Source organism: Solenopsis invicta, chromosome 5, assembly GCF_016802725.1.
Source record: "Solenopsis invicta isolate M01_SB chromosome 5, UNIL_Sinv_3.0, whole genome shotgun sequence".
Lineage (NCBI taxonomy): Eukaryota > Metazoa > Arthropoda > Insecta > Hymenoptera > Formicidae > Solenopsis > Solenopsis invicta.
In genome coordinates this window covers 11,680,187-11,693,598 of record NC_052668.1, presented here as the reverse complement: position 1 = coordinate 11,693,598, position 13,412 = coordinate 11,680,187, and the positions used below count along the sequence as shown (strand labels likewise).

Sequence of the window (13,412 nt, the reverse complement as noted above, 5' to 3'; positions counted from 1 at the left end):
AATAAGGGACACGTATTTTCTTTTATACGTGCCCTAATGCACTTTTAGGGTAAAACACCTCTTTGAAAAAAATCAGTGTTTTTCTTTCGAAGCGTGTATCATCAAAATTATAAGAGAAAAATGTTCTCAATGAAAATTGAATGCGTATTTTTCTCGCATAATAAATGACCAAAATATTTCAAGGACAGTCTATGTCTAAACATCATAAAAACGCAGACATCAAAAAAAACATTTACCTACGTAACTCTTGAATCTATAAATATATATGTTAATGTAAGATTAATACTGCCGAGAGGTAAACATTTCAAGGTTAGGAACGATCCAAAGTGCACGCGCTAAGAAAATTGACTTTAATAATTTTTTTACATTTGCTTGATAATTGAATTCAGTCGAATTACACCGTAATTGTTGTTATTCTTCAGTGTGGTGTTTATCTTGAAGTAACTAAGAAAAATATATGTAAGCGTCGTAGCATTAAGTTCGACATGTATAGTAAATCGGCTACCCGATACATATATAGTTGACGTTGACGAGACATTAGGTAGATCGCGCTATTCGCGTTTAGAAAGTATATTGTGGAAGGAAAGCGACAGCGACCGAGAAGACAGACGTTGTACCGACACCGGCTTAAGAACATTGTAACATCGCAGTACTAGTAAAGTAGAATCTCAAGCGTGATACGTCTCACATTTTGTTTTGTTAGTTACCGCATTTCCATGTACCATCCCGCCTACAATTAATCAGAAGTGGGATCGAGATCTGCATCGGGATCGGCGATCTGAATTTGGATTTGGACGAAAGACGAAGGATCGAGACGAACGATCGAAGCCGAGGATCGCGGGAGCGAGGAGCGAGGAGCGCAAGTTGCGCAATTATGACGTGGCACTCACGAATTTAGCTGCGAAGAACCGGACGGTTGAAACAGGCTATTTGTGTGGCGTATTTGAGAATTTTCGAGAACATTTTGAAGAAAAAATTTGGGGACGGAAATTTTGTAGTGGCCTGGAAACTGAAGTATCGCAAAATTAGAGCATCATGAATTTTATAAAAGATTGCACTATTTATTTGAAAGAAATTTTGAGGAAATTTGGATTATCTACTTCTGGAAATAAAGCCGAGCTCGCTAGAGTGCTCGAAGAGGATTCGGAGAAAGAGAGATGACGAGATGCGTTCGGGAACGTACAAGCGGAAGATGCTGCAGGAGCATTTCTGCATTTGCATAATTCGCTGGATGACGCCGGTAGATTGGAGCAAGCAGGTAATATTAATCAGTACAAAATTACCTTTTCAAAAAAAGATAAAAAAAAGGCGCCTGTTTTTGTGCGCGCGCGCCTGAAAGTCTTTATTTTTTTAATCAAAGTGATACGTATTAATATTTTCGACAAAATTTCTTATTCAAATCTAAGTGGTATTTACTTCAAATAAATATCTTGAAATTGTGTAATCTAATAAAGATGATATGCGTTTGTTCAAAAAAATGTATGAAATCTTTAAAGTGCGCCTGTTATAAAGAGAATATACTTTTTCTACAAAACCCAAGTGGTAGTATTTGTATTTTTATTGAAAAATATTTCTATTCTAATCCAACTGGTAGTATCTTTAATTATTATATAAAACCCAAGTGGTACTATCTATGTATTGTCATCCTATTTTTAAAATTCAAGTAATAGCATCATTTTCTCATTGAAAAGTTTTATTCCAACCCAAGTGGTAAATAAATAATATCTTAAAATTGTGTAATTTAATTCAACTTAAATAAATTTTTCAAAGAAAGTTTTTTAAATAATCAAAGTGTACTAGCTTTGTATTTCATCATTGAAAAATTTTCATTATCATTGAAAAATCTTTTAGTTTTAACCCAGTGGTTGTATTTAATTTCAATAAGTTTCAATGGAATATATAACATTTAATTTAAAAGAATTAAAGAGGAAACAGTACAAAATAAAAAAATTTTATTGAAATAAAAAATTTTTAATGCACAAAAACATGACGCTGCTAGATAGGAAAAGCAAAAAAGACATAAAAAAGAATGCAATAAATGTAACACTTGTACACAACTAGCAAAGATTTTCAATGATAATAGAGAGATAGTAGCAACTAGGTTTTGTATAGAAATTACTCAATTTTTTGCATTGATTTTTCTATCTAGCAGCGCCATGTTTCTGTGCATTAAAAATTTTTTATTTTAATAAAATTTTTTTATTTTGTACTGTTTCCTCTTTAATTTTTTTAAGTTAAATGTTATATATTCCATTGAAATTTATTGAAATTAAATACAACCACTTGGGTTAAAACTGAAAGAATTTTTAATGAAAATACAAAGACAGTACACTTTGATTACTTAAAAGATGTTTTTTGAAAAATGCATTTAAATTAAATTACACTATTTTAAGATATTATTTATTTAATAAAATAACATTTGGGTTGGAATAAAACTTTTCAATGAGAAAATGATGCTATCACTTAAATTTTTAAAACAGGATAATTTTTCAATGACAATACAGAGATAGTATCATTTGGATTTTGTATAATACTTAAAGATACTACCAGTTGAATGGGTTAAAATAGAAATATTTTTCAATAAAAATACAAATACTACTACTTGGGTTTTATAGAAAAAGTATATTCTCTTTACAACAGGCGCACTATAAAGATTTCATACATTTTTTTAAACAAACGCATATCATTTTTATTAGATTATACAATTTCAAGACATTTATTTTAAATAAATAGCACTTAGGTTTGAATAAGAGATTTGTAGAAAATATTAATACAAATCATTTTGATTAAAAAAATAAAGGTTTTTCGGTGCGCGCGCACAAAAACAGGCGCTTTTTTCCCTTATTTTGAAAAAATAATTTTGTACTGATTTTAGATATTTTTGTATATAACGGGAACCTAATGTATCCCTATGATGAATTAATTTATATTAGTAAAATTTTTGAAAAATTTTTTACAAAGTTTCATGGTGACTACTTTTCTAAAAGTAGTCAAAAAAATTATGTAATACAAAAGGTGATTACACTTATTAAAAAAAATACCAAATACTATCAATGCATTTTTGATGAAGTATTACAATATTTGGTACGAATTCGTATTATATACGAATTAGAAAAATAAATAAAAAACAATATGTTCAAAATAATGAAAGAAAAAAAAAGAAAAAAGTTATTTTTAGCTCTGTAAAAAAGTAGCATAAATTGTAAATAAATTATTATATATTCTGTATTTCCTTTAACAGGTGTAATCACCTTTTGTATTACATTATGGACACGCATTGATTTAGGTATGTAAGATATTTATAATTTATTTTGACTTTTGCATGAAAATATATTAGAGTTTCTTTCATATAAATAAAAATCGTTTATTATCATTTATCATAATAGTTTTTTTCTTTTATTGTTATTTTATATATCGCAGTTGTTAAGTAAAATTGACCAGAAATAATCAATCACAATTGATATTAAATTGGTCATAAAGAGGAGATCGTAAAACTAGCTCTTATAAATCATAACAACATTACGATACTCTTTGATTATATTAATCACTTCAGTCTTAAATTCATATGAGTATTGCCTAAGTGCAGCATTATATTATACTTTGTAGGTCAAAAAAGGACTCTAAAGTTCTGATTCTTGATTATAAATTGGTTGCAAGTCAGCTCCAAATCTTTCGATATAATACATCATTGAATAATACTTGCAGAATAGTGCAAGGATATTTTCAACAACAAAAACAGCCTGTAAATAACATTCAAATACAATAATTTCATATAAAAAAAACAATTATATCTAATAATTATTTTATTCTGTTGCTTCTATTATATATAAAATAGAAGCAACAAGTTCAAATATATATACTTTTTTAAATCATTTTGAAACACCTATTAATTTTTGTTATTACTCACGTATAAAGAACTGACATGTGGATTAACCTCGTGTGCATCATAGTTTTCTTCTGCATTTTCTAGCACCAGAAAAAACGACAATTCATTTGGTACGTCTTGCGGAGTAACGATTCTTTCTTTTATAAAACATTGGATATATTACAAACAAAAAAGGGCTGAGCAACAATGTTAAGATCAATGTGATTCAGTGACACTAAGAGTAGAATAGATTTGAATTTCTTTTTCTTCACTCTATTTGAGAATTTAATCGAGTTTATCGATTAGATTCAATTCTACTCTTTCTTTTGCTCTACTTTTGCGAATTTTAACGAGCAAGTCTCGAATAGATTCGAAGTTTTTTTTTCACTCCATTTGAGAATTTAATCAAGTTTATCGATTAGATTCAATTCTACTCTTCCTTCTGCTCTACTTTTGCTAATTTTAACGAGCAAGTCTCGAATAGATTCGAAGTTCGTTTTCTTCACTCCATTTGAGAATTTAATCGAGTTTGTCGATTAGATTCAATTCTACTCTTCTGTTACATCCGTAGAATTTTACGATTTCCCTTTTTGCATCCATCATATAAAATATGAAATGCAAAACAAGCCAAGGCATTGTCTGTAAAATTTATAATACTTATATTCAGAACTCCACGATTTCTCTTTTATAAATAACACTATTGCTCAGTTATAATAAGAAAATTATTAAACATTGTACTTTAGAATATATAATGGCCACATATTACACCCGGAGCAATAAATTCGTTAAATAGAAGCAAAAAAGGAGAAATCGTGCGACGACAAAACTACAAGCAACGATGCTTATCCTAATACAATAATCCATATAAACGAACAAAGCCTGGACTCGAAAGAAAAAAATCTAAATGCTATTAAAGTCTGGCAACAATCAGAAATAAGATTGAGTCGCGACGCCGGACGGAAACTATAAAACTATAAAATCAAATTTTACAACCCCGGCTTTGTTTGTTCAAACCTGTGTTTTATCATAAACAGAAAGATGATTCATATGGAAAGCGAGTCCCAAATAAACGGACGCGACAATACAGAAAATTGGGACCGAACGTTCCAAGAAGAGAAACCGTAAGATGACGAATTCCTTAAGCGATTGGGTGATGCAACTGCTCGCCCCCTCTTAAAGTTAAGAAAAATCAGGAGAAGATGGAAGATTAACCAAAGAGAGATCATCCGAGAAGATGATTGGTAGTGAGAGTTGGTGAACTACCCAACGAATAAACCCAAAATTTCAATAACAAAGAATCTCCAAGGGAAGGGAGAACCTCAAAAAGCTTTACCCAATCAAATCTCCATCTCACCCACTAAATTAACCCCACTCCCTTTTCCTAAGCTCTATAAAATGTGGAACTTTCAAGAGCCTTGGGCATTCACATTTGCATTCACGCGTTTGCAAGTCTAGAAGCTGTGCGGATATTTAAACGATTTGTGGTCAAGCATCTTATAAAGTCTCCGAGCGGCCCACCGATTGAAGCATCTCTCAGAGCGGACAGCCTGGGTTGCATCGAGCACCTTTCAACCGACAGAAATCTACATTCTTTTCTTTTCAACTAACAAGTAAGTTCTCCATTCCTCATTCTCTGGTTCTCTCGGGATTACAATTAATAATCAAATACGGTTAATAGTGGTCAACCACGGGAACCGTCCCACGATCGGTCGCCGAGCCGCAAAACGTCTTCGCCGCGAGCGGGTCAGACGAGCGCGGATACTCCTCGACCAAGCGTACAAGGAATACCTCCAAGAGTTAAGGCGCGAGCCCGTGGAGCAAGAGACCGCTCCTCCAGAGGAACACCGCGCTCTCGAGGAAACGGCAGATTTGCGAGATTCCAACCTCCTTTCTTTCAAGGCTCCTGGAACTTCTCTGGAGCTCCGACCCGGGTCTTCTGCCGTCTCAATCTCCTCGTTGCTCACCTACAGGACAACCCCCGATTCTCCTCCCGAAACTATTTCTAACATCTCTTATTCCCTAGTTCCCTTCAATCTCCCAGCATCAAGTTCCTTTTCTTCTCCAGCGTGCTCCACATCCAGTGTGGAGTTCCTGAAAGAAGTCGAGCTCCCTCCTTGTCGCCCGCGGTATTATTATTTCAATGAGCTTCAAAGTTCCCTCAAAAAAATAATACGGCAATTCCCTTTAAAAACTATACCTGACTTTCTATCTGATTTCTGCCTGCACTTTAACTTAGACTTAGATGCCCTATATTCTATAATTACGACTCTGAATCTTCATGACCGGATCCCCGCCTTCCTCCCTGACAATTCCCATCAATATTATGTCTCCAAAGATGTTTTTTATAATTTCTTTCCCCCATCTACAGTTTCTATTACCGAAATTAATTAGTTCCATCTCCTCCTGTATACATAATAACGCGTATAGTTAAGATTTTCAAATTAATTATTTGTTAATTCAATATGTATAATTTTTGAATCAATTATTTAATAATCCTCAATGTTACATACAGTATTTTGAATATGCACCGCTTAGTTTTCTTAATTAAACAATTTACACTAACGTTAATTCTTTTAAGTAGCCATAATTAATTATTTGTATTTTTGATAACTAATCATGTACTATCCTGTAATTCTCAGTGTTTTCCAAACCTTAATGTTAACTTGTTAGATTTTCCTACCGATATTAAACAATGTACTTAAATTTTAATTTTTTTTTTTTATAATTATTACTTAATTAGGCTAACTAATTATGTACTCTTGTTTTAATTTTTTCTAATTAATAATGATTAGCTTGCTATATTGTTTTCTTTTTTCTGTTAAATAACAATAACCGATTATGTATTTTATTTGCTAATTCTTTTGAACAACTTTATAGAAACCTTATGTATGTAAATTTTAAGTATCAGAATATATGTTAAGTCTTAGTTAAAAAGAAAACTTTAATGTAAAATTTTATTTCATCAACCTATCTCGTTACACTAACTTCCCGACTTGAAAAGATCGCACTCGGTCCGATCCCGAGTTATAGAGATTAAATTCTCTGACTAATTAGGACCAACAATCACACGATTCTGAAAAGGCGTTAAAGCGTGTCATTACACTTTGACGCATAATTTCGAAATCATTAAAAGTGCGTTCGGCTCGTGCCGCACATCTCACTAGTGTGGTCACGAGAATAAAAGAGTTTTTGTTGCATCCTTCCCTACCTTCCTCAAGGCATCTTCTGAGAGATAGCCTCCTTTTCCTTAAGGCTGGATGTAACACTTCCTTCTGCTCTACTTTTGCAAATTTTAACGAGCAAGTTTTGAATACATTTGATGTTTTTTTTCTTCACTCCATTTGAGAATTTAATCGAATTTATTGATTAGATTCAATTCTACTCTTCCTTCTGCTTTACTTTTGCGAATTTTAACGAGCAAGTCTTGAATAGATTAGAAGTACTTTTTCTTTACTCCATTTGAAAATTTAATCGAGTTTATCGATTAGATTCAATTTCACTCTTTCTCTAATTTTCTCTCAAGAATTCATTTGAACTTGTTCTAACTAGATTCAATCCACTTAATTTTCCATTCTTTTCCTTATTGCACTCTTCCTTTTGGGAAAGTATTCTCGTCTAATTATTATTTTTTTCTTTCCTTTTTGTGTTATTTATTTATAATGATTTTTAAACTACAGAGAGAAATGGGTTTTTATTCTTAACATTAATTTTAGTGGATAAAATTCCCCAACGACATACTGACAAGTGGAAATCGCGAGCAGCCGCAGCTCATTGGCGGAATCGCCGCAATTCTCGCATCCAAAAAGTCGAAGTCTTGCACAAGTTCTTCGCGGAAAGATGCGAAATCTTCGTCGCGGAACTTAACGACGCCATATTAGGCTGTTAACATTCCACATTCAGCTCCACTACCCGGAAGCTCTAACAATTTAATAAATTTTCCCCCCGAATCACGCTCTCACTCTCCCCTTGATTTTTCTGTTAACCAACCTTCTCATTCTCCCGTTCCCCCCTCTGAGCAACCGCCCTCATCCCCCTCCAAGCACTCCTTAGACCCCCTTGAACCACCCACTCACTCTCTTCCCGATTTCTTTTTTGACCCTCTTATTCATCGGTCGAACGACCTCCGTCCTCCCCTCAACACCATCTCGACTCCCTTGATTCATCTTCTAGTGCTCTCACATACAGGATTTTCCTCGATACCCCTACTTCTCTCCTACGTCTCCCCCTGAATTCCCAATTCTTGATCTTGGTGATGAATACCAATTCTCTTAGTAGATACGAACACATACACATACGCATATACACTGCTTGTCATACAACTATAATTAAAGACCGAAAATTATAAAATATAACGAATGTAAATATATACAGATAAATATATAACCGTAGTTGTTAATCCTCACCGTTTTATCACGAGTTTTTGCAAACCTTTCTAAACATTACCTTTTATTAGTTAATTATTAATTTTTATCTGTAATAATCTATTGTGTACTTATATTTTTGTTTTAAGTTACCAAAATTATAATGGAGATAAATATGTAGATAAGTATAAACATAATTATCAATTACGAATCATTGTTGAAGTTATTGAAGTTCCTTGTTAATTAATTAATTAGTATTAACCGTTCCGTTCCCTCTGTTTTACATTAATAAATATTCATTATAATCTCTTGTTCGACGATCCTAAACAAACAACTCGTAATGAACTACATTAGAATATTATTGTTCTTTATTTTTCTTTTTTTTAATAAACCAATGATTTAAATATAAGGAAATTTGATTAATTTTGCGACCTAATCCACCATCCCTTGCTTTAATAAGTTAAGCACTAGGTCTGATTCCGAGGTAAAGCAACAAATTAAATTTGTTGCCTCAAAACAGGGACGCGAATCGCCCGGATATTTTGTCATTGGACCCCCGCCTGTGAGCCACTGACCCATATATCTCGGGTTGTCGACGCGTTTCGCTCGTGCCACAGCTGCACGTTCTCAAGTTGTTACGTCCCTCCCTTCTCTCTCTACATCTTACTTATCTCTTCTCAAGCCTGGACGTAACACATTCACAGTAGAAATTTCCAATAAATCTTTAAATACATCTTCAAATAAATATTGCTTGAAGTTCTCAACAGTTTCTCCAATGTAAAAATTACTTGATATAAATATCACACTTATCACACAGCGAATGCGACCAAAGATGAATAAAAGTGCAAGTTGTTCACTGATATATCTGAAAACAATCTAAAAAAAATCAATATAATACATTAATAAATTAGTAAAACACAGAGTTGAATAATAACGAGAAAGAAAGAAAATTGCAAAAGAAAAAATATATTTAATTTTCAATTTAAGGTAATTTAATAAATACTAGAATGCTCATGCAATTTCATGCAGTTTAATAATCGTATATTAGTTGTAGCAATAAATCTACGTGTTGTATTCTTAATGTTGAAAATAACATATCATGTATTATGCTTTTACGAATGCTAAGTATCAAATTTTCCAAGTATTATATGATTGATATGACGCTGAAGTTAGCAAACGGACCTAGTAGACGGCCGCGGCGCAAAGACGGACGTCTTCGCTCACAGCGTCTGCTGCGTTAAAAAATTGTTTTAAGCAGATAATTTCACAGCATGCATTATATATCACTATAGAACAGTCGTACAAAGTGACATTTTAGGTTTCACAAAGAAAAACATGTTAAAAACAATATATATGATGTTCTGAGAATTAAAGACTGCATTTGGAAATAAATTCCCGGAAATATGTTTATATCTTTGTTTCTACGAGGGCCTTTTTTTTTAAACTTTGCATATACCTTTGAGATGATATTAGAGAGTTACCAGTAACATTTTAAGAAAAGGGCCCTCTCAGAAGTTGAGTTATATACAAATTTATTTCCAAGATATACAATAAAATGTCAATCAATTTAACAATAATTTATTTATTTCTCGACTTCTAAGAAAGCCCTTTTTTTTTAAACTTTGTACACAACTTATACCTTTGATATTAAAGAGTTACCACTAAAATTTTAAAAAAAGGCCCTTCTCAGAAGCCGAGTTATATACAAATTTATTTTTATATAATGATATAAAATGTTTATCATTTTTAGGTAAAATGCAGTTCAATCCAAGAAACGTAATAATGCTGCTAATGAGTGCTTCATTTTTAGATATGCCTCTAACTCTTACTACCAAAAAAGGAATAAAAGTATAGCGTAAAACAGAAAATAGAAAATTTGTTACAAAATATTTATAAAAATGAATTAGAAGTAGAAGAAGAAGAGTCTCTGGATTTTGGAAATTCATTTGACATTTCAAAAACAAACTTAATAACAGACGAAAAATGGAATGAAGCAGAATAACCTACGTACGATGTAAAGGAAATGACATGCGCAAATGACATGATTCCGATAGAATATAAAAGAAGAGCTGTTAAGTTTTGGAGACCTGATGATTCAGTTAAGCCAAAATTGTTTGAGACTATAAAACATAAATTTCGAAAACTCACATCACTGCGCAAATTACGACGATGGCAGGAACAAGTGAACAGAGGTGGTACTAGATTGGAGAAGCTGAAAGAAATTTCATCGTATACGTTAAATAAATTCGAGGATGCAGTACAGAACGGCATTATTATTCATGACACTGGTATTGCTCGATGGGCGCTGAAAGCACAACAGAAGATTAACTGTCCAAGATTTACAGCATCACTTCAATGGATATATAAATTTAAAATAGCACATTGTATTGTATCCCGAAAAGTTACAAAATTTATAACGAAGAGAACTATACAATCAAAAGATAATCTAGAGGCAGAAGATAATAGATTTATCGAAAACATTAAATATTATATTACGCGTTACGGATTCGAAAATATTTACAATTTGGATCAATGCGGATTCCAATTAGAATTGCATGCCGGTCGTTCATTGGCAGTTGAAGGTACAAAAAAAGGTTGAACGCATAGTAATATTGATGTACGCACAGTAATACAATTCAGCCAATAATTTCAGGCGATGGTAGATTATTATCTCCTCCTTTTATAGTTTTAAAAGAGGCAACCGGAACATTTGGAGTCTTAGAGTATAGGAAACAATGTTTAAAGAGAACAATATTTTTGTTTTGGTTTCTAAATCTGGCAAGTTAACATTACATCATTTTGAGATATGGTTATTTTCTCAATGTTGGTCCAAAGTCGATTTTATTGTTAAATTCGTGAACTGGTCATTGTCCCGATGTAATTGCAAGAAATAAGCCAGAAAATGCTGAGGATATTGTTTTTCTAACAATACCAGCGGAAACAACATGTCAGAGGCAACCATTAGATTTCCGCTTATGGAAGAATTTTGTAAAACATTTTTCGGATGTTGTCATGCTTCTGGATTTAGAAGTTAAACTACATTCACGAGATTCTATTTTAAAATTGCAATTACTAACACATTTCTAATTTTTATCACCAAGGTTTAGGAATTTGTTTAAATACGCATGGTATAAAAGTGGATATATAGAGATAAGGCCAGATGAATTTGAGACACCAGTAGACTTTTGTTTCAAAACCAACATGTGATATTTGCGGCCGGATTGCTGTAATAACTTGCGCATGGTGTAGAATTAAGTGTCTGTGTTTGAAACATTTTTTTTACGATCATCACCTTTGTTATAATCATGAACCCTAAATTGTATCTCAATTCATGTAATTTTATTACGTTAATGTATTATTACAAAATTCATCTTATAACTAATAAAGAGATATAATATAATGTTTATTTTGATTTAATAGAATAAATTTGTGTAAATGTTAAATCTTTTTTCCTTTCTTTTTATTTTCCTCGTCTTTTGATATTTTTATGTATAATCAGCTACTCTAGCGCTATAAAAGACACCTTCCTTTTCACAAGATAAAATTTTTATTATACTTTGTTTTGCTCATATAAAACTCTAGCATAAAACCGGGCCAAGGACAAACAATAATAATCAAGTTATTCTAAATTACATATATTTCCATTATGTACAAGCAGAAGCAAGCATGTACATAATTATAATGACACGGAACTAGTTGCTGCCACACTAGGCCTTCATCAGCCGCTATAATAAATATCTTAACATTAACAAAAAATAGTTACATATTTTAACAGTTGTGCAAAGTCAGAATTATACAAAATTATAACGATAAATTATTAACGATTTTAACGACAAATTAGTTGTCTCTGTCTTTTCTTCTCCCGCATTATTAGTATTATTTCTCCTCTTCCGCGACTTCTGCGCCGATTGACTTGAACAGCTGTATGATCTCCTTTCCTTGGTGGACCACTAGAACTAGGCTGATCAAGCGGTTCCACAATACATATCGAGTCACATACATAATTGACGCATTTAGAAAGAGGCCACTATAGTAGATAACAAAATAAAAACAATAATAATAAAAAGTACAAATAATTAATGTTATTCATGTAAATAATAAAAGAATTACTGAAAGGTCGATGAAGCGTACCACATTTTGAACGTGGTATCATCTTGCACAATTTAATAATATAATAAATGATGCAAAAAGTATTCCCCTTAATTATATAATGCAACACAAGTTACGTCACTTTGAATCATTTATACTTAGAAAGTTTAGAATTTAATCTTTCACGTTTCGACACTATTTACATGTCTCGGCATTACAGATCCTACTTATATACTGAAATGTTTAGTCGTGAAAATATTTTCCTTGATAATGCAATTCGAGGAAATTACACATTTACGTTACACTTGAATGTGTTAATTATATTTGGATTGCAATATTCATTTGACTTTCGCCTTTGCAAGTCAAAACTTAAGAATTGGAACTAATTATAATTAATGTGTGTGTGTGTGTGTGTGTGTGTGCGTTAATTGCTATTACGTTGTCTTTTATTTAATGCGACAAAAATGTTTTAGTTAATTCAGTATATGCTGAATTCAATTGTCAAGCAAATGTAAAAAAATTATTAAAGTCAATTTTCTTAGCGCGTGCATTTTGGATCATTCCTTACCTTGAAATGTTTACCTCTCGGCTTTCTACAATAAGCTATTAATCAGTATCATAAGTCATAAGTCATAAAAACTGACCAATCACAGTTAAATGTGAAGAAAATATTCAACTGTGATTAACCAATTTTTATGGCTTATGACTTATGATACCGACTAATAATTTATTGTAGAAAGCCTATTAATCTTACATTAATATTTATAGATTCAAGAGTTACGTAAATGTTTTTCTCGATGTTTGCGTTTTTATGATGTTTAGACGTAGACTGTCCTTGAAATGTTTTTGTCATTCATTATGCGAGCAAAACATACATTCAACTTTCATTTAAAACATTTTTCTCTATCTCTTATAGTTTCAGCAATATACGCTTTGAATAAAAGAAACCAATTTTCTGCAAAAAGGTGTTTTACCCCCTAAAAGTGCGTATGGGCACGTATAAAAAAATACGTGTCTCTTATTTTTATCTGTACTACAACATATTATTGTTTTAATCTGAGGGGGACACTTCCGTTAGTTTCCTTGTGAGTAGAATT

General features: G+C 32.0%; 1 long non-coding RNA gene across 1 annotated transcript; it reads left to right on the top strand.

Moving 5' to 3' along the window:
• Positions 1–419: 419 nt before the first annotated feature.
• LOC105207543 lies at positions 420–8,433 on the top strand. The gene is made up of 3 exons (XR_005574784.1): positions 420–1,258; positions 3,242–5,475; positions 5,544–8,433. It is a non-coding gene; the product is annotated as an uncharacterized LOC105207543 (long non-coding RNA).
• Positions 8,434–13,412: the final 4,979 nt, after the last annotated feature.